This window comes from Coloeus monedula (assembly GCF_965178545.1).
Source record: "Coloeus monedula genome assembly, chromosome: 8".
Classification (NCBI taxonomy): domain Eukaryota; kingdom Metazoa; phylum Chordata; class Aves; order Passeriformes; family Corvidae; genus Coloeus; species Coloeus monedula.
The window spans coordinates 19,109,196-19,135,544 of record NC_138788.1 but is presented as its reverse complement, the minus strand read 5'-3'; the positions used below and the strand labels follow the sequence as shown (position 1 = coordinate 19,135,544).

Below are 26,349 nucleotides of genomic sequence, written 5' to 3'. Positions count from 1 at the left end.
CCATGGTTTTTATTTGGATGGACTTAAAAGTACAGACATGGCTACTTGCTCCACCTTGAATTTTTAACACCAGTCACGAAGACTGCTGAGTGTCTGGATATGAGGTTATTTCAAAAGTTGAAGTTGTTTAATTCTGTCTTTATTTCTTAGCACTGAGGAGACAGTAGGGATGGGCATAATCGCATCTTGACAAACTTTTTTCTGAGCTATGGTTGACATGTACTGGTCAGAGGTTATAACCAAAAGACTCTGCTTCAAAATAAGAACAGCTCTTGCAGTGAACTGAGGGGTAATTTACCACAGTAAGGTTGAAGGTCATCAGGAGTAGACCTGGCTACAAATCCCAGACTATTTCCTCTCATCCTGTGACCTGAACATTTCTGAAAGGACATGACTAATTCTGATGAAAGGCAAAAAATCAAGTAACTATATAGTAAAAGCCTCCTATCTGCAAGCTGGTCTCTCATGAGTGTCTTTTGCCAGTGTGAAGAGTAATAAGGGTAATTTCAATGCTAACCCATCCTTGTTTTCATGAAACCCTTCCTCCTACATCACAGTAGAGGAAGCATTAGAGCACCACTTGATTTTGCTAGCACATTTCACGGTAAGATTATTTACATATGATAGAAATAAGCAAATTCAGAACTGCTTAAATAGTTTTTTGATCTCCCTTACAGGAAGGTTGATTGATCTGAGAGAAGGGAGATGGGGCAATACAGCTGATCTAAGCCTCTGACAGGTTTTGGAATATACCATTAGTTTTGGGGCTTTTACAGACAGAAACAAGCTCTAAACTGTTAATGCCACTTGTAATGGCTCTTGATTCTACTCCAAAAAACTGAACTCCCCAATGACTCTACAAAAACTGATTTGAGATTCTACCCGTTTTTGAAGCATTTTTCTCCCATGGGTGGAAGTTACTTAGCCTGAAGCTCTGAACAGCTTCCAGGGCAGAAAAAAAATCACCTTTCCCATACAGCTGCAAGGACAAAGTTCTTCCACTTACAAGTTTCACAGGTAATTGAAACTTAGCATCCACTCTTAAAAACTCCAACAAAACCATCCCATTAAAAACAGGCAAGTAAAATGCAGGCACACATCACCTTTTGTCTCTGTTCAGAACCAGATAAAACTGTTTCCTAAGGTTCTTGCAGAAAATCACCATGCATATGACAACAGCCAGTTCTTGTGATGAACGCACAGGCACTCCTCCAAGCCAATGACATTCAACTCTAAATGAAATTACTAAACCAAAATAAACCAAATCAAAAAGTAGCCATCCCGTGACAAATTCATCTGTCCTTGACCAAATGCTGATAGTTATTGATCTTGCTGCAGTTGTGAATTAGAGCCAGGTTTCCCAAGGTTCCCTCCTAATACGAGGAAGAGAGCGTGGCCACTCTAACAAGATGGACTAAGCTAAATGAAACCTGCGGGGAATTGCACACTGCCAAGTCCAGAGGATGGACTTAGCTGTTATCTTACTGACAGCACAAGTTTGATGTATGTCAAGTTTAAGCACTCTTTTTCCTCTCTAAAAGAAATTGGCACATGTTGAAGAAAGAGCAATTAGATTGTGACACTCTACAGAACCCTATTCAGCCACTGGACTTGCTTCACTATGATATTTTACACATCTTGCACAGTACCAGGCCCAAGCTAAGTAGGCAATTTAAAAGCCCAGGAGAAATTAAAACTCCTTCCCCGGTATTTTAAAGCACAGTAATTCTCCACAGCTTTGTGTGCCTACCATGCTATGAATAGAGCTCTCATTGCAAATTCACCATGTTGTGAAAAGGAAAGCTTCACTATTTCTAGGAGGCTAGAGGAAAAGATTACAGTTTTATCATCAATTAGCTGTCTGGATGTTACTCCATTCTGTTTACCCTTTCCTCAAGGGAAGACCATGAGTGCCAAGGGGAAAAATTAAAAAGAAATCGAAGAACAACAAATCCCAAACAAGCCAAGGCATTTCTTGTGATGACAGGGAATCAAAAATGCATCAGTGAGACAGACAAAATCCAAAGAATGAAATGAAGAAAAGCCTGATGACACAAGAGGAAAGAATCTTTTAATGACAAAAATCTCTCAAAGGTTTAATGTACCTTGCTGTTATGATTTACACAAATTCTTCTATTCAACCTGAACTAATCTAGGAGACATTGTGCTTTGCCATATTATCAGAAAGTAAAATTCCCAGGTGCTAATGGCAAAATATGATGGCTGAGAGCTCAAGAACCCACACACCAGGTTACCACAGATCAAAATGGGAGACTTGAGGAGAGCAGGATGCAAAACATCATGGGGATATTAGTTTCAAACCCAGAGAAGTAGAACACAAGCAAAAGGAAGAAGAGCCCAGCCTGCTGGCAGCCAACCCAACCATTATCTTAAGACATTCCAATAGTAGAAACATTAAGCAACTTTCTTTTTCCCCCACAGCAATAACTGAAGCAAACAGTAATCCATGCACACACACACACCCCCAAAATTTAATGCTGCCTGCATTAAAAGGCAGTTCAATTCCTAGAATGATGACAACAAGTGAGCATTATGTTCTTGCAAATGGACCGGGGAAAAAAATTAATTTCTGCATACTGCAATGTGCTAGAGCAATCCACTGATACAAGGTCCTGATGATACATGAAAAGAAGCAGAATTCTGAGTTTTAACACTTACGCTTTTTTTTTTTTTTTTTTTTTTTGTTACAGTCTTTGCATCTGAAGAGATCTGTGAATGCTATTCAACTTCAGTGATCACTGAGCAGGATGTATCTTAAGACAGGCATCATGGAAACAATATTATATCAGTCCCCAACTCCATTAAATACATTTTTCATTTTTTCCATGCTCTGAAATCACGTTATCAGCTATAAAACAATAAAATGTCTGTGAAGAATCAAAATGGCCTAAAATCTATGTGAAGAAATAGAATACTGGTTACAGTCACTAAGAAAGTGTCAAATGGATCTATTTTAGTCTATTACTAATGGTTTTGATCTAGTACATGCCCATGACAGAAGAAAGCACTTCTGAGTGGTTCAGAAGTTCAGCTGAGTGATCCTGATAAAGGCCATCACTGACTACATGCTGCCCAGCAAGACTGATGTGAAAGCAACACCACAGCGCAGAACTTCAGCTCGCTCAGACAGACACGGCTGTTTGTTCAAGCCAGCCCCCAGTTCACACACTTAGGTAGGCTTCTTCAATCCCTCTCATCTTCCCTTGGGCACAACACAGCCTGGCTCTCCAACTGGAATACACAACACACACTGAACAGGTCAGCGGACACAACTCTGCTTTAACCTCTCACCTCTAGCATTTCTGCTGCCATGACCTCTGGGGTAGAACCATTATACTTCAACAGCACTTATTCTCAAGACTTGGTAAAAAGCCAAAGACAGAAGAATTTCCTTTTCATTTTCAAGCCTAGATCTACAGAATTTGCTCTGACAGGATGTAAGCACGTATACAAATAAACTGACCATCAAGTGGTAACAAGGTCCTTGATCACATACAGGCAAATCAGTCTACTCAGCCTCTGCCACTCATCTCCCCTTCATGCTCTTGGGCAAGTCACTTCATCTCTGCTTCAACTCCTCATATGAAAAGAGAACATATTTGGCCTTAAGTGCTGTGCTATTAGATTACCTAGAAATATTATCCAAAAAAGCAGCTCCAAAAAGCAATAATAGCAATCCAACAATGCCCTTTCTTCCCAAAATCAAAAGTTAACGAAGACTCTTAGTCAGAACAGCTATTTTACAAGTTGATATTTAAGTTAGGGAAATATGACAAGCACTGTATAACACAAGTTAAAATCAAAATGATCTTTACAGTTTAGCACATAGAAAAACAGCAGCTGAGCTTGTGAAATACCAAGGAAATTTACAGGGACAAACTGGAGAAAAAACTTGGCAGTGCTTGGCCACTCACTTTTGGGGTGTCAGTATTAAGAAACTTGATTTAAAAAAAAAAGCTACCTAATTTTCAGAAGAACCAAGGAATGAGGGGAAGAAAATATACATCTTTTTCTAAAGAGCAGTAGTTAAACTGCTAGTAAATTCTCACGACCTTGTCAGAATGAAACCACTTGACACACAACAGCATTTTCAGCTTTGAGACCAGTGCTTAAAACCAGAAAGTGACTCTAGGTAACAGAAGGATTTCGAGGGCCCTTCCAAAAACTTGGGATGAAATCCCAAAGCCCTGAGAGAGCAAGGCGAGCACCTGTTTTCCTGAACAGTTGATTTTTTTATGCTGCATACTTTACACAGAAGCTGCATTATTCTGGAGAAGCAGCATTCCAGCCAAAAGTGCACAGTTAATGTTTTTTGCAGCCCCCAGCTTCCAGTGATGGATGACCATTTTATAATGAAATAGTTTATGCTCAATCAACTTACGAATAACGGATGTTTTATCACACTGAATTAAAAAGAATGTTTTTAACAAAAAAAAAAGAGGAAAAAAAAAGAAGGAAGCAACAGGAGAGGATCAGTGATGAGCAGAGGCAAAAGTTGTTCCTATTAAGGGTGGGTAAAAACATCCAGATGATGGTTCACTTTAACTCTTTCACTGCTTCCAATAACACACGGAAATGATGCACAAAGTAGTATTTGCCCTGAAAACACCTACATGTAAGTTCTGTTCCAGACCATTGAGACATGAGACTTTTCAGCTTCCACAAAAATCATTTGATTGCATAACATCTCAATTAGTTTTCTAAAAACCTAGGGCTAATATGTAAGCACTGTCTGAAAATAAACCTTTCAAAATACTCTAATCTCTGATGCCCATTCAGCATTACCAAAATCATTCCTCAGACAACTCCTAATCAGCTGTGAGGCTTTCTCCTCCTGCACTTCCACCTGTCAATGCTGAGCAATAACCAGAGAAGTAAATGCCTTGTACTCAAAAGTCTACTGAGATTTCTAGGTCAAGTTTTGGAACCAAACATCCAAATTCAGCTGATAATCACGACTCAGTGTTACACTGTTATACCACAATTGTTACTGTTGTTACACACCACAAGTCAAGAAACCCCAGAGCTTGCAGGGCCATAATTGAATCAACACAAGTCCTTCAAAATGCCAGAAGCAGAAGCATTCCTTGTCCCTTTTCTCCCAAATAGTGTATGAAAAAGTCTCCAGCCAGTCCAAACATGCCAAATCACATGAGAATGGAAAGATAACCTTACAATCTTAGGAAAAACATCTCTTCTAATAGGAATAAAGTAATGCAAGAGTGCAGAATAGTATAAGATGCAGTGATGAAGCTACATGGGGAATGCCAATTAGGTATTGTGAAAGGTATTTTCTAAAGAAGGGTGGTCAAACACCAGTACAGTTTGCTGAGAGAAGCTGTAGAAGCTCTGTCCCTGGAAACAGTCAGAATTCAGCAGGCTTTAACCCTGTACACAATCTCACTTCCAAGTAGGTTCTGCATTCAGCTGAGTATCTGAACTCCAAGGGTCTCTTCCTACTTAAATTATTCAAATTCTGACTTTTGCTTAAAAGGAACAGAAAAATCCCTCTGTTATTGTACATGTAGGCACTCTAACTCCACTGAGTGGAGAGAATTTCCCCTCCCAGATTTTCTATTGATTAGTAGCAGCAATCAATAAATACCAAGCAGAACCTCACTCCAGAACTATACCAAGAAAACATTCTTGATTTTCTAAATCAGTTTTCTAAACAGAAACTGCAGACTCAGGCTGTAACTGAACTGGAAAAGAACAAACCAAACCAAAACACAAACAAAAAAATCCCAAGCCAAACCCTCCACAGTTTACCAAATTTGGAAACTTTAAGAAAACTACCAGAAATAGAGTATGTTGTTCCTGTGGTCTCTTAAAAAGATATTACATCTGCTGCAGATAATAATGCTAACAAACAAACAGCATCTTGGCCCAGAGTCATAACTTCAGATCTAAAACAAGTCACACTGCAACAACCTGACACTCCACTACATTCAGATTTAATTTATGGAGCTTTCACAATACTATTTGAAGAAATGCAAATATTAATCAGTCCAAGATTTCAGTCACAAAATCAATTCTTCTCCCTTCCCCATTCCTCAGCTGAAGGCTGGCACTCAGTGAACCAGACCAAAGGGAGAATAGAGTTTCCAGCACCTGCTTCAGCTTTTAAGTTTCTAATTGAAACTGCTGTGATCTGGCAGTAGGCAGTCTGGAGATGTCATTTTGCTGCTCTGTGAACGACTGAATCTCAGTACAAAAAGAATCCAAATAGAAAAATGAGTGAAAAGAGCAGTAGTGGACAAAGGAAGCCACAACACAACTTAATACGGCCAACGAGAAAGAGCAGCTGAAGACAGCGTTCTACAAAGCACCAAGTCCCCTACAACCCAGTACCTTATTCCCCCTCTGTCTGCCTCCTGATGGTCACCGTGGGCAATGCTGAGCAGGCATTACTTTCCACACTTGTGACAAAGCTCTTTCAAAGAATGGTAAAATATGACTCACCACTGACATATGATTTGGAATCGCTTTATTACCAGACATTACAGACCATGGTTGTTTACCACAGTAACATTAGGATTTAAAATCTAGAAATATACATTCCTGCTGACAGGAAGCTCCCCTTCTTTTACAGAAGGACACACAGGTAACTCAAAATATAATTCCAAATAAAAAATACTGCAAAGAAAGAATGTCAAACACATTTATTCCTCACTATAATAGGCTTCAAGAAGTGGTTGCAAAACTGTAACAATATACCTGCAAGCAGATTCCTTCCACAAAGAGGAAATGCTCTCACTCTTAGCATGTCTGCTTGAAAAAAGAAAAAAAGGTACTCCCTTTAGTCCTGGTCAATACAGCATCTGTACCACCTCCCTTAAGAATCCAATTTAAGCCTATGAGTTAGAACAGCAAAACTCCTAAAGTGAATGCATCTTTACTGTGGTCCGAACCTCCACAACACTATGGCAGCACTCACACTAGGTAAGCTGCACCTTCAGGCTGCTGGCAGCAATGTAACTTCAGTTTAGTTTAGTCATAGCATAGGACAAAACTGGAGAGGTGCAAAAATACAGTTGTTCCAATTTTTTTAAAGAAACTAAAAAACTCCAAAATAAAATCTCCTACACACATCCCATCAACACCCATTCTTCCTTAATCCAATTTCCTCCCCCCAGACAACCACTGAGAACTAATTCTTCTTCCAGCTCTCAAGGCTTCCTTGGTCACAGAAACTGCTCACTGAAATTTCCCAAAAGCTGGAGAGGCAGAAAGAAGAGTGGAGAAAGGGTTAATCCACAGCTGGGAGAAAGTTTCCCTGGAAAATTAGAACACATGCTGTGGCTGTGACTAAATTTCACACTGGTTCCGTTGAGTACAAACATCCACAACTGTGTGCATCTGAGAGAGTAGGAGAAAATGAAATGCTCCTTATATATTAGCTTCACCTGCTAGGTTCCTTCAAATGGATAGTGACATGCTCAAGAGACCAGCAGAATCCTTCAGACTCACTTCACATTTCAAGCAGAGAAGAGGTGCTGCGGGAAACGGAAGGAAGTAGTCCTTCCCTTTCTTGCTCCCACATTTTTTGGAACATCCTGGAAAGCCAAGCCTATTATCTTACAGAGGTAATTCTGCTGCTTAAGACTAGATGTGTCAGCATGGAAGTTACCTGAGTTGACACTTAAGACATCTGTGCCATCCAAGTACATAAAAAGAGCAACTGTACAGAGTGAACAGGGAAGAATATGTGCACTTTAAAGATCAGCTGATTATGTTTCAAACAAACAGGCAGCACTTCTCTGATCAGACATAAATACAAAATGGAGATTAGGCACTAATAAGATAACCAGCATATGACCATAGAAAGGTTTGGATTGGAAGAGTTCTCTGGAGGTCACCTACTTCAACCAACTTCAATTCAATTCAAAGACTGTTTTGGAGTTCTAACAGGTTGCTTCAAGGCCTTGTTCAGTCAAACTTTAAAAATCTCTATGGATGGAGATTCCAGTCTCTCTTCCCTTGTCCCAGTATTTAACTCTCTCTCTTAAGATTTTTCCCCCTAAGTACAACTGGAATTAATCCATATTCATGACTAGGGATCTCCTGGCCCATATAAGCGGCTCTGTCTTTTTTGTGATCCTTCTTTAGGTAGTAGAAGACTGCTATTAGCTCCCACTCACCAAAGACCGTTCCATTACAGATTGACAGGAAAGCCTTTAAAAAAAAGGAGGAAAAAAAAAAAGAAAGATGTATCTTCACTGAGCTGAGAGATCTCAAGAGGGGTTATCAATACAAAAAGGCACAGAGAGGCTAGCACTTACACTTATCATCCCTAGATGACTAGTAAATAGCACAAATCAAATATAGAACAATTCCTTCTCCTCAAAGCATTTTTTCACTGAACTACACAAGGAGAAGCAGAAAGCTGGCAGACAAAATATCTAAAGCAGAAGGAGACATACAATTACCGTCATCTCCATTATGCCCAACACTGTTCCAGGTAGGGACAGAAAACTTCTGCTCTGCTCTTTTCAAAAGGGGATTATAAGGTGTCCATATTTAAGAAGAAGGCAGGAAGGGAAGACCTTCATTAACTATACTAGTCTTTATCTCGTTTATTGCCTTTATTTCCTAAATGCCTACAAAGTTCTGTTCAACTATATAAGGACTGTTTTGTAGCCATCCTTCCTTGACAGGAACTAGCAAATGCAGGGTTAGTAGATTACAGTAAATCACTCACTATCCATTTCACTGCATAAACTAACTTAAAAGGTTAGAAGACCCTCATAGCAAGGTATTAATCACTTGCTCTCACCATGGCTATGTAACAAATGTCCCATCTGACCGTAAGTACCTACTTTCACACTCCAAGTTGTCCTCATTAATGAACACACGAATTTGAAAACAAACAAAAAAACCACAAAAGAAACAAACAAAAAAACCCACAAAACAACAAAAAAATGCCTAAACCCATCTTTCCCCAGTGTCTTCAAGACTCCAAGTAAAACAGCCATGATTCATCCCATGAGACATATCACGTGAAAGTAAAATACTTCGCGAGCTTATTTTCTTAGGCTGAAAGGCAATCAGGCATTCATTTATATTCTTTTAAATATACTGACAGTGACTTGGTACTTCCTGTCCCAACTATCACTAGAGCAATATATACTTGCACCTAATTTTTAAATTTCACAGATTACAGAACTGCAGTTTGACCTACAGATACATTCCTTTTTGCCTCAGAGAGGAGGGCCACCTACATTCCACTGAATGTTGTTAGATATTAGCTAAGAAACTGATAAAAAGATTTCTTTAAGAAAAAAAAAAAATTGTTTCCACACACCGTGAAAAACAAACTACTTAAAAGACCACTAAGTGTCAACACGACACAGTGGAAGAAGTGGAAGGGGTCTGGGTGGGTAGCTTCCAATAATTCAAGGCATCTTGATGTGCAGTCCCCATCCCTGGAGATAGTAAACAGCTGCCTGGACATAGCCCTGAGCCACCAGCTCAGAGCAGCCCTGCTTAAGCAGGCCACTTGGACCAGAAGACCTCTGGAGGTCCATTCCAGCCTCAGCCATTGTGCTATTCTTGCAATTCTACAGACCCAATGAGAATCCAGTGATTACCAGGGGCTTAGTTTTCTGCTAAATATTTCTATCCTTTAGATTTAGAGGCCCGCTTGAAAAACTGAAACTTCAATGATGCCAAACTACTTTAAACAACTCTAAAATTAATTGTCCAAGTTCTCATGACTTTAAGGTTTTACTCATGGCTTCCAGTGCTGGAGGCCATCAAAACCAGACACAGACTGAAGAGCTTATTCAGCTGTTCATTTTAAGGTACCTCATATAATGTGCCAGGGGAGGGGAAAAATTACTTGAGAACATATCAGAGTGCAGCCTTCATTCTTTCACATGTGTGTGAATGATGATCACTGCGGCTGCTTAGCGAGATTTCAGAAGATACTAGAAACTACAGTTCAAGACATCAATATTCACTATTAACTATGCCATCAGGGAAGGTTCCTGAAGTATGCTTGATTTGGACTATGGTGCTATTTAATTTCAGGAATTTCAGGTACTAAACGGAACTCTTAGAAAGGAGAAAAATGGAACTTGTAATAATCTAAACCACTTTTACAATGTTTTCCCTCAGTAACGATTACCTTCTGGGACCTTGTGGGAAGCAGTCCCTTTTATTTTCTGGTTCTCCACAGAAGTGCAAGCAGCTGCCTTGCTTACAAAGAAGCCAAGTTCTTATGACTTTTAAAACAAAACAAAAAATTGTATTTTTAGATTTCTTTTTAATTCTAAATACTTTTAGTCAAAACACCACACACCATTTATTAACTGAATTTACAGGCATTTATTTGCTTTAGAAAGTCATTGGTGGGGATCATTTACAAAATATCAGACCCTTTACATTTTACTTGTTACTATATGAATTAATGTATAATTGCATTCTAACAGGATTCAGCTGAGTTACACCTGCTCTAACTGTACTAATAGTCACTATGCCATGCTGTTACCCTTTGCATAGTCAATGCTCCTTTTCACACACAAAAGCCCCCAATTCTTCTTCCTCACTGTATCCTAAATAACTCTCACAGTCACTGGACAAACATCAGCATATACAAATGTGAACTATTTGGATAGCAAGCAACCAGGATAAAGCAAAGTTCTTTTCACAGACAAACAGAAATAACAACTGCAGTTGTTACTTGACTAGAGTATGAACAGCCACCAGGTAAACTAACAGAAAAACCTCCCTGCCTCGTCATTATTAGCCTTTTTAGAAGCAAAAACTCTATCTTGTTCTGCTCTACACTAAAATTTTAATTTCTAATAAGCCCTAGCAGTTTCTTAGCTTTCTAGTATGTTTTTGGAGTAACAATCAACTCAGCAACCCAGAAGAGATGAGACTTATAGGAGGATCCACACATCCTCTGACAGTCTGAAATTCCACTGTCTTTAAAACAAATCTTTTGCTCTGTCCTCTTATAGCCACTGAAGAACTGTAGCAGTGCTGGCGGGCAGAGGGGGGCTTGGGATGAGCATACTTCATAGTCAGAGAGGAAAACACATGAATGTTAGGAATCTGTTACTATTACTCAGTAAAATCCGAAATCTAGATTTATCAACTAAATTTATGTTGCTTTGTTTTATCATTAACAGGACAACAATTATTTTGACAATCTTACGATTTTGTATTGGACAATGTTATTTCAGAACAAATGACAATCTATAACTAAAACCCCCAAATGTACAAGATCAAAACACACATTTCAGCAAGCTTCATATTTAGCATACTTTGAATTTCCTTAGCTACAACCAGATTTATTCTATCAGAAATTGTATATGGTCTCTGAAGAGTTAGTGCATGACCTTGCATCCCTTATGAGAAGTCACAGCTGTATTCCCACATTGACTGATAAAGACAACTGAACTGAAAGAGTCCCATCCCCTCTTTGAAACAGGCCAGACATTTAAAGTCATCTCACTAAAAAATTATTTACTACCATTATAATCAAACATAGCTGGCTTTCTCTTACATGGTTCAAAACAACACAAATCACACTTGAAGCATCAGACAACTTCATACTTGGATCCCAAGCGACAAAAGGTAAATCCATGAGGTGTCCTATGTCCCCTTTTAAAGGCTAACAACCTAGCAACACAGATCTCAGTCTGGTCTGAATTGGGTAATGTCTCAAAGAAAATTCAATTCAAAAGCAGAAGTCTTCCGAATAGGGCAGAAATTACAAGTACAGACATTAAAAAAAAAAAAAAAAAAAGGTAAGAGTATGTAGGAGTTGTGGAAGCAGCACAGCTGGTTAAAAAGGGTTTGGTTAATAAAGCTCAGGAGCAGGAAGAAGCAAAAAATATCTTGGAAAAACTACAGTTAACATGAGTAATGTATCAGACTGATACGTGGAGTAACAGGCTGGTTCACAGTTGCTCAACAGTATCTGTCCTGTTGCACAGGACAACTTCTCTGTTAAACACTAACATGATCCTAAACAGGATCTTCCAAATCTCTGCCTAGGTAAGCATTTCAACTTGAAATGCAACTTTCTGTTCTTACTAATATTGAAAAAAGTCAAGTAGGACAAACTGCAAGTCCTCCTTCCACAGAAATAATTCTTCTTCAGTTCAAGTAGCCTTTAAACATAGAACCCCATTTCTTTCTCTGAAAATTTAAGTGAAAAATAAAATATACTAATAAATAATTTCTGAATTTGTGTCAGGTACAGTTCAGAAAGCTCTGTCCCTCACACTTGTCTCTGCCTCTGTAGCTCTGGTTTAAAAAATCTGCCCCTCTGCACCACATTCTGGGAAGGATAACCTGGCCACAACCCAGTTTACTCCCCAACCTGTTAAGAGCTAATGGTTCAGCCATGTTGAGTCTGTATTTTCATCCTTTCCCCATGAGTGAGCAAGTGAAAGCATCTCAAAAGAAGCAATCTCAAGAAAAGCTCCATATTTTGTGGTTTAAACTAAAAAGATTTAAAGTACAAAGAGCAAATGATAGGCATAAAGAGCTTAAAATCTTTGCATACAGATTTTAATCTTTCCTTGCCAGCTCTTACACAGCTAATTCAGCTCACATAAAGGTTTCTTAGAAGATAAGCAGAGGAACCTGTGCTGCTCACAATGCAGTGTCCTGTAGCCTGTCAGCTTTAATAGTCACTGACTAAACTGAACTTAAATCATTTCCTAAACTCTCACAATCTCCTACCTCCAACATATAGAAATGGATCAACTTTATCTTTGATCTCTCTTCCCTACCATGTCAAAACGGGTATGTCACCAGGGCTGAGGTCGGGAAGTCATCCCTTCAGAGCTATATACACAGACACTACTTGCCCCCACCACTGTTTTCTGCTCAGCTGCCTTAAACAATCCTTTCTTAATCAAAACTAGTAAATACCCCATCAAAAACAATTACACAGAGACCTCTATCATGCACATAAGGAAAAAAGACCACCTATTTTTCCAAACTGTTGCAACAGAAACTTCTGTTATTTTGAAACAGCAGGCTAATGCTCATTAGCTTAGTACTAATTAACTGTCTCTCTATTCTACACCTCGAATGTTTGCAGAGGGAATGTTAACTGGCACCCTGCATTGGGAGGGTCAGGCAGACAATGAAGACAATCTGCTGTCTCCTCACAGTTACAGCGAGGAAGCTGAGCAATTTCTGCTGTTGAGTGCAGCATATACATGTATTCATGCTCCCCCATTCTATTAGTTCTATTTTGTAAGCCTCATTTAGGCTGTGGTTACCTCTTGGCACATGCTGTGTCCAGCCAGAAAAATCATTTCTACTAATCCAAAAAAGGTAAACTCCATTGAACCATATGATAAGTATCCCTTGCACTCCTGTTTCTTCCTAGCCTGTCCTGCAATTGTGTCCCAATCTGCCAGCATTAACACAGATACACAGCGGTATTTATTTGATGCCTATTCCACCAAGCTGTATTCACACTAAATCCTCCATGTGTATTTAATAAATCACACTAGTTAGGTGGGGAGGATTAGTTCCAAGTCACCTAATGACTATATCATGAGCTGCAGTATTAAAGGGATTAATATTAATCTTAGCCATTTCAATTCACTGCGAGAGGCCAGTCCCCACTCCAACAGAAGCTGCAGCAGGCAGCACAAGAAATTCTAAACAAGAGCATGAAGATTAATGAGGGCTTCCTCATTCTGCCTGGGAGTCTTTTTTACCAGGATACAGGGCAGCGAATCCTCAGCAAAGACAGGCTCATAAATAAACACACAACACCACAAATACTTTGAGCAGCTGAGCCCAGCATAGAGTTGTTTTCACTCGCTATCTGCTTCTCCTGTAACCCATACCTCCAAGCACACTCAGGAATTTGAAAGGCTTGCAGAGCAGACGATTTGTTTTCTTTCACTTAAAAGCACACACCTCATTACTCATAATAAATTACTCATTTTAAACGAGCTTGTGGAACTAACAGCTACAATGAGCTGTGTTCAGAGGATGAGAGCAGCAGGGGAATTTGAAAGGATAACTCACTGCACCGAGGTTAAAAAGTATGTCAGACTCCAACAGATTTGACTGCTTTACTCTTGGCAAGAATAATCATTACAAGCAGAAGGACTTCTTAAAAATGGAGAGAAAGCCATTTATAAAGAATTCATGTTAAAGTGAAGCACAAAAAATGGACTGATACAAACTGATTTTCTGATTAAGTGCTGCACTCCATAGCCCCAGCAAAGGCCCCATGTAAGGGTCCTGGCCTTGACTTCACTGATATTAAAGAATATAAACCCCAATTACTGGCATAAAATTCCAGAAGTTCAGTTTTGGTCTACTGCAGATTTAGATGCAGTTAAGTGTCGAAAAAGGAGCAGCCTTTTACAGCTCACAGTTAATTCAGAGTGCCACAGAACAAGGAATAGTCACTCAAACAGCTGCATTGTGGAGACTAGTTGGTAAAAATGTCAGATGAAAAAGGGGGAGTTGAGTCAGCAATATTTTCTGCCTTCACTGAAAAACTCTAGACCCTTAAAAAAAAGACAGATCAGTTTAAACTGGAGCACAGGCCTGTCACAAGCTATTAACAGCTCAGCAGGTCCTCTAGGCACAACAGCAGCCTCAAACTCAGTGCAGATACAGCACAGAGCTGAACACAGTACAAGCACTTGGAAGCAAGTGGCTCACAACCGAGGGAACTACATCAGATCACTACATTAAACATGACAGAGAAAAAGCCTTGAATTTGTGTTACACTAAAATGTGAGTGATGCAAGGGACTGGTGCCAGTTTATCCAAGTTTATGAACTAAACACAAGCAAACAGACAAAAGTAGAGTCACACCACATGCGGCTGAGCAGAAGGGAAGGGATCCATTAAGTGAACTGTCCAACCCTTCCAGAGGCAGAATAGACAGGAGATGGCGTTGACATTTTCTGTATTTGTAAACAATCTGCTGTTTTTTCACATTAGAAATATCTGGCAGCAAGGAAGCGCTCAGCTCACACCCTTACACCTGTTTGTCTTGTTTGGTTTGGGGAGTTGTTTGTTTTTAAGGAAAGGACAAAGAAGGAAATTTCAAGATTTAAGGAGGTGCAATGTGCACACGTTTTATACTCCATCAGCCCTCAGCAGTCAAAGAGCTAAATTCCCAAAGCACCTTTTAAAAGGTAAAGGTATGCTACAGCCATGCAACTAAAACCATTTCAGATGCTCAAGGAAGGGTTTTGTGTGGTGGCCAGCTGTTTTGGAATGGGTGAAACATACTACATTCAAAATGCATGTATCACGTATAGGCAGACCACTGAATGTATTTTTTCGGACAAGTAACCAGACAGACAATACAGCTACATATATGTTTAAATGTTTTTAACGCTAGAATAGCTGATTTAAAAATTGACATATATTGAGTTTGATACTTAAAACTCCACAAAACTGAACTCTAAATCTTGGGATTCAAAATTATTATTAAAAACAGCAAACCAAAAATGTCTGAAGATTTTAAGCCATCCATGAACACCATTATGGTTTGTCCAACAACAAAGTAATATCTGCCAAATTTCTAACACTGCAAGAGGCTAGAGCACTTGAAATGTTTTCATCTATGAACACCCTTAATACTGAATGTGCAACCTTGAGTACCAGCCAAAAGAAACAAAGTAGTAAACCTTATAGTCTTGTGACCAAGTGGAACTCATTAGTCATCTTTTCACATTTACTCTAGTCCAATCCAAAATATGTACTCAAAACATGTAGTAGCTCACTTACAATTTCTATTTCTGATTCTCTTAAAGAAGGCATTCTTCATCAAATTTACTTTTAGCAGCCGGTTTTCAGTGAAAGTCAGCCATGCAGCCGGCAGCCTGCTGTTCGACTTGTGAAAGCTCTAACTGGTAACTTAGTTGACACAATGTTGTGAGAAAAAACCTGGTTTTCTTCTATCTCGCAAGTTTCATTTCCAGAAGTGTTTGGTCTCCATAAATCAAAAATAACTAAATATTATTAAGCATTAAACACCTTCTTAAGTTTATTTGTTTTCTGGGTTTCTACAGTTTGGGGGGAAGGGTACTTTTTAAATGCAGAAAAGCAGACATGGAAAATAGAGCCTTCTATACTCAAGCTCCACTTACCGCTGTTGAGAACATAATTTGTAACTTTCACCATATTTTACAAAACCAGTAAAAGTAAACTCTGCTTACAGCTACAGAAAGAGGATAGACGGAAGGGTATTTTTAGTGCTTTGGCAGGGACAAAGACAGTCCCAGTACCAGACATTCTTGTAGTGCTAACAGGCTGCAAAACCCTCATACGAAAGATGCTATTCAGACCTGTGGACACTGTATAAATATAGGCGTATGTGAGAACTATTTCTGTGCACGATAGCAAATTTTTCCTCCCCATGAAGTCCTCTATAGATGAAGCCATTCTGCCTGCTGCTGTGTCCACAGTCCATTCTGCACACAAGGTCAGGCCCATCCAGTGGAGCTGCATCAGTCTCCTGGAATGCTGAAGTCCACATATTTGCCATTCAACATGAAAACTGCTTTTCAAGTTCAATCAGCTATAAATGTTGCTTTGTTTTAATTTTCCACTGAACTTCCTGGAACCCATTATCAGACTGTCAGGGATGTATATTTAGCAATGGCAACACGGCCTCTTTGCCGCTGCCCCACTGCTCATGTCACCTCCAATAAACAGAAAAACAATCCACCAGCAAATGACATTTTTTGCAGACTATTTACCGCCAGCATGAGGTAGTGGGTGAAACTGGAAGTGCATGGGGAAGCCTTTATCCATTTAATAATAAAAAAAAGTTTTAAAAAAATCATCAAGGGATCCCTAAGGAGAGAGAGAAAAGGGAACATTAATTTACCACTTACACTTTAAGTCTCATCTACTGCCCCAAGCTAGTGCTCACAAGGCTTATTCTAAACGAAAAATGTTTGCAGAGAGAACCTTACTCAGTGGAAATACTTGCCTCCAACACCTCTAATGGTTTAAGCTTCAGACCGCTTTTAAATAGTCATTTACAAAATTATTGCATTTGCATACATGATTATTGCAGTATTGCTCAAGTACTAGAGCTTGAAAAAAATAAAATCATAGAGTTGTCTGGGTTGGAAGAGACCTTAAAGATCGTCTAGTTCCAACCCCTCTGCCATGGGTAGGAACTCCTTCAACTAGACCAGGTTGCTCAAAGCCGCATCCAACCTGACCTTGAACACTTACAGGGACTGAGCATCTCCAAGTTCTCTGGGCAACTTGTACCAGTGCCTCACCATCCTCATAGCGAAGAATTTCTTCTTTATATCTAATCTAAACCTGCCCTCTTTCAGTTTGATGCCATTCCCCCTTGTCCTACAGCTACATGTCTTTGTCAAAAGTCCCTCTCCAGCTCTGTTGTAGACACGCCTTTAGGTACTGGAAGGTGCTGTAAGGTCTCTCCAGAGTATTCTCCTTTCCAGGCTGAACTTCAACTCTCCCAGCCTGTCTTCATAGGAGAGGTGATCCAGCTCTCTGAGCATCTTTATGGCCTCCTCTTTAAATTGCTTCAACAGGTCCACGTGCTGGTTATACTGGGGACCCCAGAGCTGGATGCAGCACTCCAGGTGGGGTCTCACAGAGTAGTGGGGCAGAATCCCCTCCCTCAGCCTGCTGGCCACACTGCCTTTAGTGCAGCCCAGGACAGAGCTGGCTTTCTGGACTGCAGGTCCACATACTCCAGGTCATGTCAAGCTTCCCATCAACCAATACCCCAAGTCCTTCTCCTTCTCAGGGCTGCTCTCTATCCACTCTCCTCCCAGCCTGTATTTGTGTTTGGATTGCCCCAATCCAGATGTAGGACCTTGCACTTGGCTTTGTTGAACTTCATGAGGTTCACAGCAGCCCATGTCTCAAGGTCTGTCAAGGTCCCTTTGGATGGCATTCCTTCCCTCCAGTGTGTTACCACATCACAGAGTTTGGTGTCATCAACAAACTTGCTGAGGGTGTACTCAATCCCACTGTCCACATTGCCAACAACTAGTGTTGTCAAACAGCACTAGTCCCAATACCAGTCCCTGAGGACTTTGTCACTGACAGCTGAGCCACCTGTCACCAGTCTCCACTTGGACAGTCAGCTGTTGACCACAACTCTTTGAGTGCAACCAGCCAGTCAATTCCTCATCCACTGAGTGACCCGTCCATCAAATCCATGTTTTTCCAGATGAGAGACAAGATGTCATGTGGGACAGTGTCAAACACTTTGCACATATACAGGTAGATGACATCAGTTGCTTCTCCCTTATCCTTAACACTGTAATCCCCTTGTAGAAGGCCACTAAATTTGTCAAGCACAATTTGCCCTTAGTACAGCCATACTGTAACCAATCACACCCTTTTTTTTTCCCATGTGCCTCAGTTTAGTTTCCAGGAGGATCTGCTCCATAATCTTGGTGGGCACAGAGGTGGGACTGACTGGCTTGTAGTTCTCTGGGTCTTCCTTTTTTAACTTTTTAAAAATGGAGGTTTCAAGACCATCTAAGGAAGACAGGGAAGTCTGGTTCACCTCACTATTGAAATATTGCCTTATAGAGAAGGGTTCTCACTCCTGTTTTGCAAAATAAATTCAACAACATCAACTAATCTCAAAAAAAAAATTGACATCAGCAACTAAGAAAGGAACATAGATACAAAACTCAAACAGCTAATGGACTAGAGTATACCTTTAGGATCTTTTATGATAGATGGCAATTTACATGAGTAAATAAGAAAAGTAACAGCAATTCAAAGAATTTAATACAGAAAAGGAAGTCTGCTTCAAGAAATCAAAGTTGCCCAGATAAAGTACTGAAAACCCTTGGTACAACTAACACTGGCATGCAACTAAATCTAGAGAGTGAATCATTATCTGAGCCTTCCATTCTTCTATTTATGGCAATCTTTGCATGAGACTTGAAAGCAAATACTGTTTTAAGCCTGTAGAGATGCATAAATCCAAGCTCTGAGATTTTACCTGTCTGTAGATCTAACCATTAGGTTCTGCACAGGAAAAATATATAGGGCATACACATGCTGGTCATTTCTAACTTCTACTCTGTCTGAACAACTAAAGGTTTAGATAACCAGTAACTGAAAAGCACTGAATGAAAAATTTCAATCTTTTTCAACAATTTTGACCACTTTGAATACCATATTAGTCAGAAATGTATCAAAAATCTCTCTAAAAGTTGGTACATCAACACGAGAATTACAACTGTTGCATGCTGAAACATGCCAGTTTTTAGACTGATTGGTTAGAAGACTATTCACCAGTACTATGAGCACAGATAAACCAAATACATAGAGCAAGGAAGTGCCACTTATCCACTGTAAGCACAGGCAGTCTCTTTTCCTTTCCTATTCAGTTGCTCCATCAGACTTCTCAAGGATCCTCACTCAAACCAACGGACATCCTTCAAAATGCACACATGGAATTAAACCTGTATGACAAATGGTATGAAAAAGGGCAAGAAAGAGAGAGTTGCAACAAAAGAGAGCAAAGTAAAAGAAAAACAGCTTTCCAGCCACCCCAATTCCATCAGTTGGCAGGTATAAGACAGCAGCTATCAAAACCTGTCCCTTTTCAGCCACAAAACCTTTGCAATATAAAAGGCCAGCAAAAGTTTGCAGAGCAGTACACTGAATTCCTTCTCCTAAGGACAACTTCAAACACGAATTGTGGCTGCACAATTACTAAACAATTGACCAAGCAGCCACATACTACAGCTTAAAGCCATATCTGCATACGATTTTAGTACAACAAGCTACTCAGCAGCTTCCTGCCACAAACAGCAATGGGTAGAAATCAACTAACAAAACACCTTTTTTATTAAAGCTAACAGTTATTTTATATTTACCTCCTGTTCTTCAGAGACTAGAATATTTTCCCACTATTTTCCGTCAGACCTAATTACAGAAAAATCAACAAAATTTGAAAATTTTGTAGTCTGAGGTCACTTAAATAAAATATAATCTATCATACAAGTAAAACAAACCCCTAAATTGTGAATTGCATAAAGGCAGACTAAAGGGCAAAAGTCTGTTTATAACTGGACAAAGAAAGGTGTCATCCTCTAGGGATTGTGACAAACATCTCCCTGAAAGCAAGCTCTTGTGATACCTAGATGTTAACTCTGCTATACCTGCTTTACATACTTCCTCTAAGTAGAATAAGTAATGACTAACTCTTGCTGCGAAAGGAGGCTGAATATTAGGAATAAAACTCCCTAAAACTCAAACTGAGGACTCTGAGCCTGGTGATTTCATTAACAGATAAAGAATGACTCAGAGCTTACAAGAACTTTTTATGAGCAGGTATCGGACACTGGAGAGGTGTACACAGCACCAATGGCCATCCATCTTCTCTTCAGAGAGCTGAGCATGGCCAACTGTCTTCCACCTCTGAAAAACTACCAAAGAATGACTATAATAAATGTGTGGCTGCAAATACTTTAAAGACAGAAAAATTAGATTAAACAGCCATTAAATGCTAAATTATCAATAAATGGAAACTCCACAATCCTAAAAAAAAATACCCATCAGCCTAATTTTAAGCAAATACTTGGCTACTCTCAGAACAAGGGTAATATAATATAATCTTTTTGGGGCTTAAATTTATGACTTTACACAGCACCTGGTATGCTCTGGCCTAATTTCTAACTGGGTTCTTTGAATGTGGTAACAAATTAAGTACCGAGAACATCCATCAAAAACATATATAACATGGTAAAGGAAGAGCTTTATAAATATGCAGACTCAGTGCAGCCAGATTAGTAAATGGAAATTCTACATGAACTCTGAGAAGAATCTCTTTCCACCTTTCAGATAATTTATAGCTTAATGTCAGCTAAACATAGTAACTAATCCCATTTGTCCACTGAAAGTAAATTCTTGGCTGCTCTTCCAACGTCATTGCAGACATTGCTGTCAATCCCCAAACTGTGGCCTGACCAATCAAAGTGTCAGCACTTACCTGCTGCTCAACACTTCAGACACATGGGCTGTCATATCAGTCAGTGACTGATCAGGCGCAGAAATCAGATAGAGCTTTCTCTTGACAACCAGGTATGACTGGAGTCCAAGTTACACATCACTCTTCGAAGCCTAACCAATGCATGCTCACATTAGTAGGAGGCAGCTTTACTGTTTATGACAAAGCTGCCATCATCTCTGCAAATCCTTGGTGAGAACAGGCCAGGGAGAGCAGCAATAGATGCAAAAAACAATGCCATCCTCCTTTTCTGTGTGTAAGTGATTAAGTTTAAAAAAGCCAAATGACCAGTCCAAGGAGCAAAAGTTCTCTGTAGACTCACAGAAGAAGTAAAAAAAACAAGGAGAAAGAATGACCACCTTGAGCCTGAATTCCCACTACAAAGACTAAACCCAGCAGTGAAGAAAGGAGCCATTCTCGAAATAAGACTGGTCTCTCTCCAAACACACTTCGATTTTTAAACCAAGTGCAATATATCAACTGAAAAGCAATAGCAGAAACAAAATGGTATTACTAATCTTACAGAGGCTACTGAGTAGCTGAGAAAGAATTTTAGTTTATACCTGTGCTTGTGGAGGTTCAGAAGGTAGACCTGAAATTTAAATCCAGCATGGGCATCTTTTTTCCAGCCACCTCTTTCCCTGACCTTGGCTGCATATGAATCAATGAATGAAAAGGATTTTAGAATTTATATTTAGAATTTTAGATGTTTCCAGCTTTCTGTCTTTGCAAGGTAGGACTCCATACAAGTCATCTGGCACGCTCATCTATCGGGAAGAAGACACAGTCATTTCACGAAGACGTCATTCCCTCAGTGAATCTGCAGCCCCAAAGCAACAGTGAGCAAATGCTGGGGAGGAGGTGTGACACCGTGCTATTTCTAGCTCACACCAATCACTTCAACGCAAGCAACTCGGCCCCAGTAAAACAGGTCCAGCCATTCCAGCACTAAGTTTATCAGTAATAATGTCAAAGCTCCACAAAACTTTTCTTCCCATCACAAGTGCAAAAAGCCTATGCCAGGATGACCTTAGATTGTTTTTAGCTCATGAGTCAAGTTTGCCCAGTGCTGTCATCTTCTAATACAGAGCATGAGCCGGACAGCAGGAAATTACTGCAGAAGCCACAGCTGTTGCAGAGTCCAGTCTTCATCTTCCAGCCATGAGAACTGCTCCATTTCCTTCTTCGATCAACATGCCCAATGAGTAAAAATGGATGGTGCCCCAAACCTGCTACAAATACAGAAATTTCTACCATTCACATCTCTACTTTGCTCAAAGGCAAAGAAAGTCTGTGAAAGAACTGTTTCTTCTCTACTGTCTGCTTAGGAGCTCAAGCACTTAACACACTTGCCTCTCTAGCACTGTGCACTCACAGAGCTACACCAAAAAACCATGGTCAAAAGGCTCAGAAAAATTCAGTACAGTCCAACAGAATATAATACAGAATAACAACTGTTCCTTATAACAGAAATACTTCAGAATAGAAGTGACTGACTGCAAATCCACACTGCCACTAAGAATTGATGCCTTTGAAAATAATAATATTATTAAAGGCTCCCTAGATTATATTAAAAAAAAAAAGTTACTAAACTCCTCTGCCCAGAACTCTCTTCCAGTTTCTTCCTTTATACAAACAAAATTACAGTCTCAGAAGAAGAGGGGAGTGGAGAAGCACAGGTGTGTCTGAATTTCATTTTAATCTTCTATTTTTAGTTCTCTATTTGGTTAAGTTAAAACATAAAATTAAAAGTAAAAACTGCCAGTAAGGAAATCTCTCATTTCAACATACTTCAACAGGCCACATAGAAAAAAAACTAGCTTTTCAGTTTGACACCACATTAGATCTAAAAGAAACACAGATATAAATCCTCAGGGTGTGTACCACAGAATTCCTAAGACACCCTGGAAAGTTAATTCTGTGCTTCAACACCCATACCTGTAAAGTAGCAGCAATGTTTCCTCTCTCTGCTCTGTGCCTCTTTAAACTGAAACATTTATGCATTAAAAACAACTAGCTTAACCATAGGTGGAGCTTCGGAGAGCTACAAAGTATGGATAATATTATTAAAATGAATATTCTAAAGCAGTAGCTCACACTGATTTAACCAATAGTGTACAATTACTCACCAGATTGCTATGAAATATTTTCATTGAAATCACTGTTGAATACAGTTCTGCATCTGTTACAAACCTCTTACTGTTGCTTTTCAGACTCCTAATGTACTATAACCAAAAATTTGAGAACAAATGGACTCCACTATATTAGAGCTGATTGCAACTCCGTAATATGAATAGCATGAGGGAGGATCTTTGCTCAGCAGATGAACTCTTTTTCTGTATAGTTCCTTTCTTCAAATGCATAAATGGAGGAATAACTGTTTTGATAAGGAAAACAACTGCCTCACAGTTTAAGTAACTACCTAAAACAAAAAAGCTAGGAAAAAAAAAACCCCTAACCACTCCATGTCTGTATTTTTACCTAAGTATATTCCCCAGTAACTGGAAATAGGGACTGTCGAAATTCTTCCCAATTATTCTGCTCCCATTAGCCTATAAAAATCTGCAGCTGAACCATGGTATGAGTGATAAGTAGTCCTAAAAATCAAAGCAATACTACTTCATTATTCAGAAGCAGAACTGCTTGGATGTATGCTGAAGAAGTAGAATATCTGTTCCTCAGTTCCAGTTAAATCCCTCTAGTATTCAAGAAGAGGAGGCATTCAGTCCTCTTTGCAAACAAAGTGGACATCAGAGGAAAGCATTAATGTACAATTTGAGGACCCACCAATACCTACTCAACCACCTCTTTTCTAAGCAAGAGGAATGGATACAACCTAATGAATAAGAATGAGACATTCATTAGGGTTTTGTTTACACATTACTATTCAATACTAACTTTCAAAATGAACAATGATAAACAGAAGAAAGATAATCTATACATGGTATTATGCAGAAAAGCTGCTGTGCTTTAAAATCACCTTCTCCCTTAAAACAAATTAACATTTAAAGTATGGATAAATTTTTAGTGGAGAGTAAAGTGATTGCTTACAGAAGGAGCCCAGGGTGGGGGGAAATTACTTGCACACAATACAACAATAGTGCAAAGATAACAGAAAACTGGGTATTTTCATGCATAAATAAACATATTATTGTCGCACCCTCTGCATGACTTGCATTTGAACATCTAATTTAACAATAATCTTTAGAAACTCTAGGAAGAGTGGAAAAAACAACACCTGTAGAATTCTAATTTGAGGGCAAAAGTACATACTCATCTTTACTTTTATATGCTGTCCTTCATCTCACACTTTTCCTTTCATTACTTAGTCTGCCTACCAATACACATTCAGTGCTACAAAACACCTTACTGGCACTGAAGACTAGAATGAAAACTTATTTCTATTGCCTGCAGGCTGTACACAGGCAAACCACTGATTCTGTCTAGCAAAAAAAAAAAAAAATTAAATTAGGAAGGTACCCTTAATCAGTACCAGGACTGCTGGCCTCAGTCTCTCTTCTCTCTCCTCCACTTCATAATGCCTATTATCTAACTGAAAAGGAAAACTTTGATCCTAATGGTTTCCGACACCTGATGAGAATAAAGAAACACAAAGGGACCTGGTGATGTGTTATTTAACGCATGATTGTTTTAATAGGACTGTCTAATTTTTAGAGGCACAGGGCCCATATCCAATGCCCCTCGCAGCAACCCATCAGCTATTTGCCACATTCCATTCACCACATCACATGATTGCATTATTGGCAGTTCCTGAAGGTTAGTTTAATCAACTTTTGTATACTATGATAATTTCCTGGGTTAGAAAAGGTTAATTAGAGGCAGAGCTAAGAGCAGAACAATTTGCTATATTTCAACATTACAAAGTTTTTGCTGTTCACAAAAACCTAAGCTAACTATGAATTACAACCATTTACACAGTATTACTGTATTTTTCAACCTTGTATCTCTCAATATGTTACATATTGGTGCCCTTAGCCTAATTTTCTCAAATGTGACATCTAAGACACAGACTGACATGGTGATTTTTCTAGCTTCCATTCCTCTAGATATGAATTCACCTAAATATCTTTTTGGTGGGTATCCAAATCCTTTAATTCAACATGAAATTTCTGCATAGAAGTTGGCTGCTCAGGGAGAGCACCTGTTACCTCCTGTAACAGGTTACCTCCATCTGCTCACGCTGCAGAAGTTTCAGGTCACTAAAGGACAACTTCTTTTTTAAAGCCTTTATGTCTAGGTTAGCTAGATTTCCTATCACCAAATTTGAAAAAGTAATCTTCCATTAGAATCCAACTTAGCTGATGACAAAACTCCTACATCTCCATTTTTAATCAATTCCAGTGTGAAGAAGCTTACTGATAAATTCTCAGAAATCCATTCATATTTGTTACCCTACACATTCACAGAGGGCATACTGAATTTCTTGTCACAAAGGAAAGCAATTAAGTCCTAGCCTTCATTTTTAAACTTAGCCTTAAGGAGGAAATGGGAAGTTAGTATTTGTCCTGACAAAGCAGGCATGCTACAGTTATTTGGGGTTGAAGGGGGAGGAAGCACTACTAGATCAGACAATTTTTTTACTTGCAATGGTAAAGTAGTAAAACAAGTACTCTTCTGACACAAACTCGTCCCATATATCAGTCTTCAGACTGGATTTTCCTATCAAGAAAATAAAGTCCCTCCCATCAATCCTCCCTCCTCAAGGTAGTTTATATACAAGCTTCAAAAACTTAAAGCCAAATTGCCAACATGAAAACTCTTCCTGTTCTGTAAAAGAAGTAATTCTCCAGGCAGCTGGTAGAGTACTTCTCCTTACCACCAAGTCTAATTCCATCCTATCACGATAAAAACCAAAATCCATCACCAAGTAATCTGCCTGATAAATTCCATGCCTGCTATTTCAAATACTGACTGCTCAGATATCACCAACCACTGTGAACCCAAGGGATTTAACTAAAAATTGTGAGAAAGACCCTCAGCATGAACTAAGAATGATGAAGCCAGATTTCGTTATCCTAGAAATTATGAGCCTCCATGAATGCTAGAATTTGTTTGCTATAACTAACAGCAGATGAAATACAAGTGCCATCCAGAACCAGGGGATACACAGTACAGCAGAGAATCACATTTCCTTTCTGACGCAGGGAAGCAGCCAGCTAAGGTTAAAATGTGTTACAGAAGAACAAAGTTCCTGTTTCCCCACTGCTTCACTCACCACAATCAGAATTACTACCACTCTGATTTATACCACCACCAAAGCCCCACGCAGCAGTCCAAGTACCCAGCAATTGCCATTCAGCCTCTTGCAAACCCTACAGGTCGGA

General features: G+C 39.3%; 1 protein-coding gene across 7 annotated transcripts in view; it reads right to left on the bottom strand.

The window, feature by feature from the left end:
- GBF1 (golgi brefeldin A resistant guanine nucleotide exchange factor 1) overlaps positions 1-26,349 on the bottom strand; it is a gene marked incomplete at its 5' end in the record, with an annotated part of 106,991 nt that overhangs the window by 52,399 nt on the left and 28,243 nt on the right. Inside the window, 2 exons of one of the 7 annotated variants that reach the window (XM_082286473.1) lie at positions 19,315-19,454; positions 19,872-19,922. The exons of 5 other annotated variants lie outside the window; for them this stretch is intronic. Of the gene's footprint in view, positions 1-19,314; positions 19,455-19,871; positions 19,923-26,349 lie in introns of those variants that run through there. One more of the 7 variants, XM_082286474.1, reaches the window with a different exon arrangement.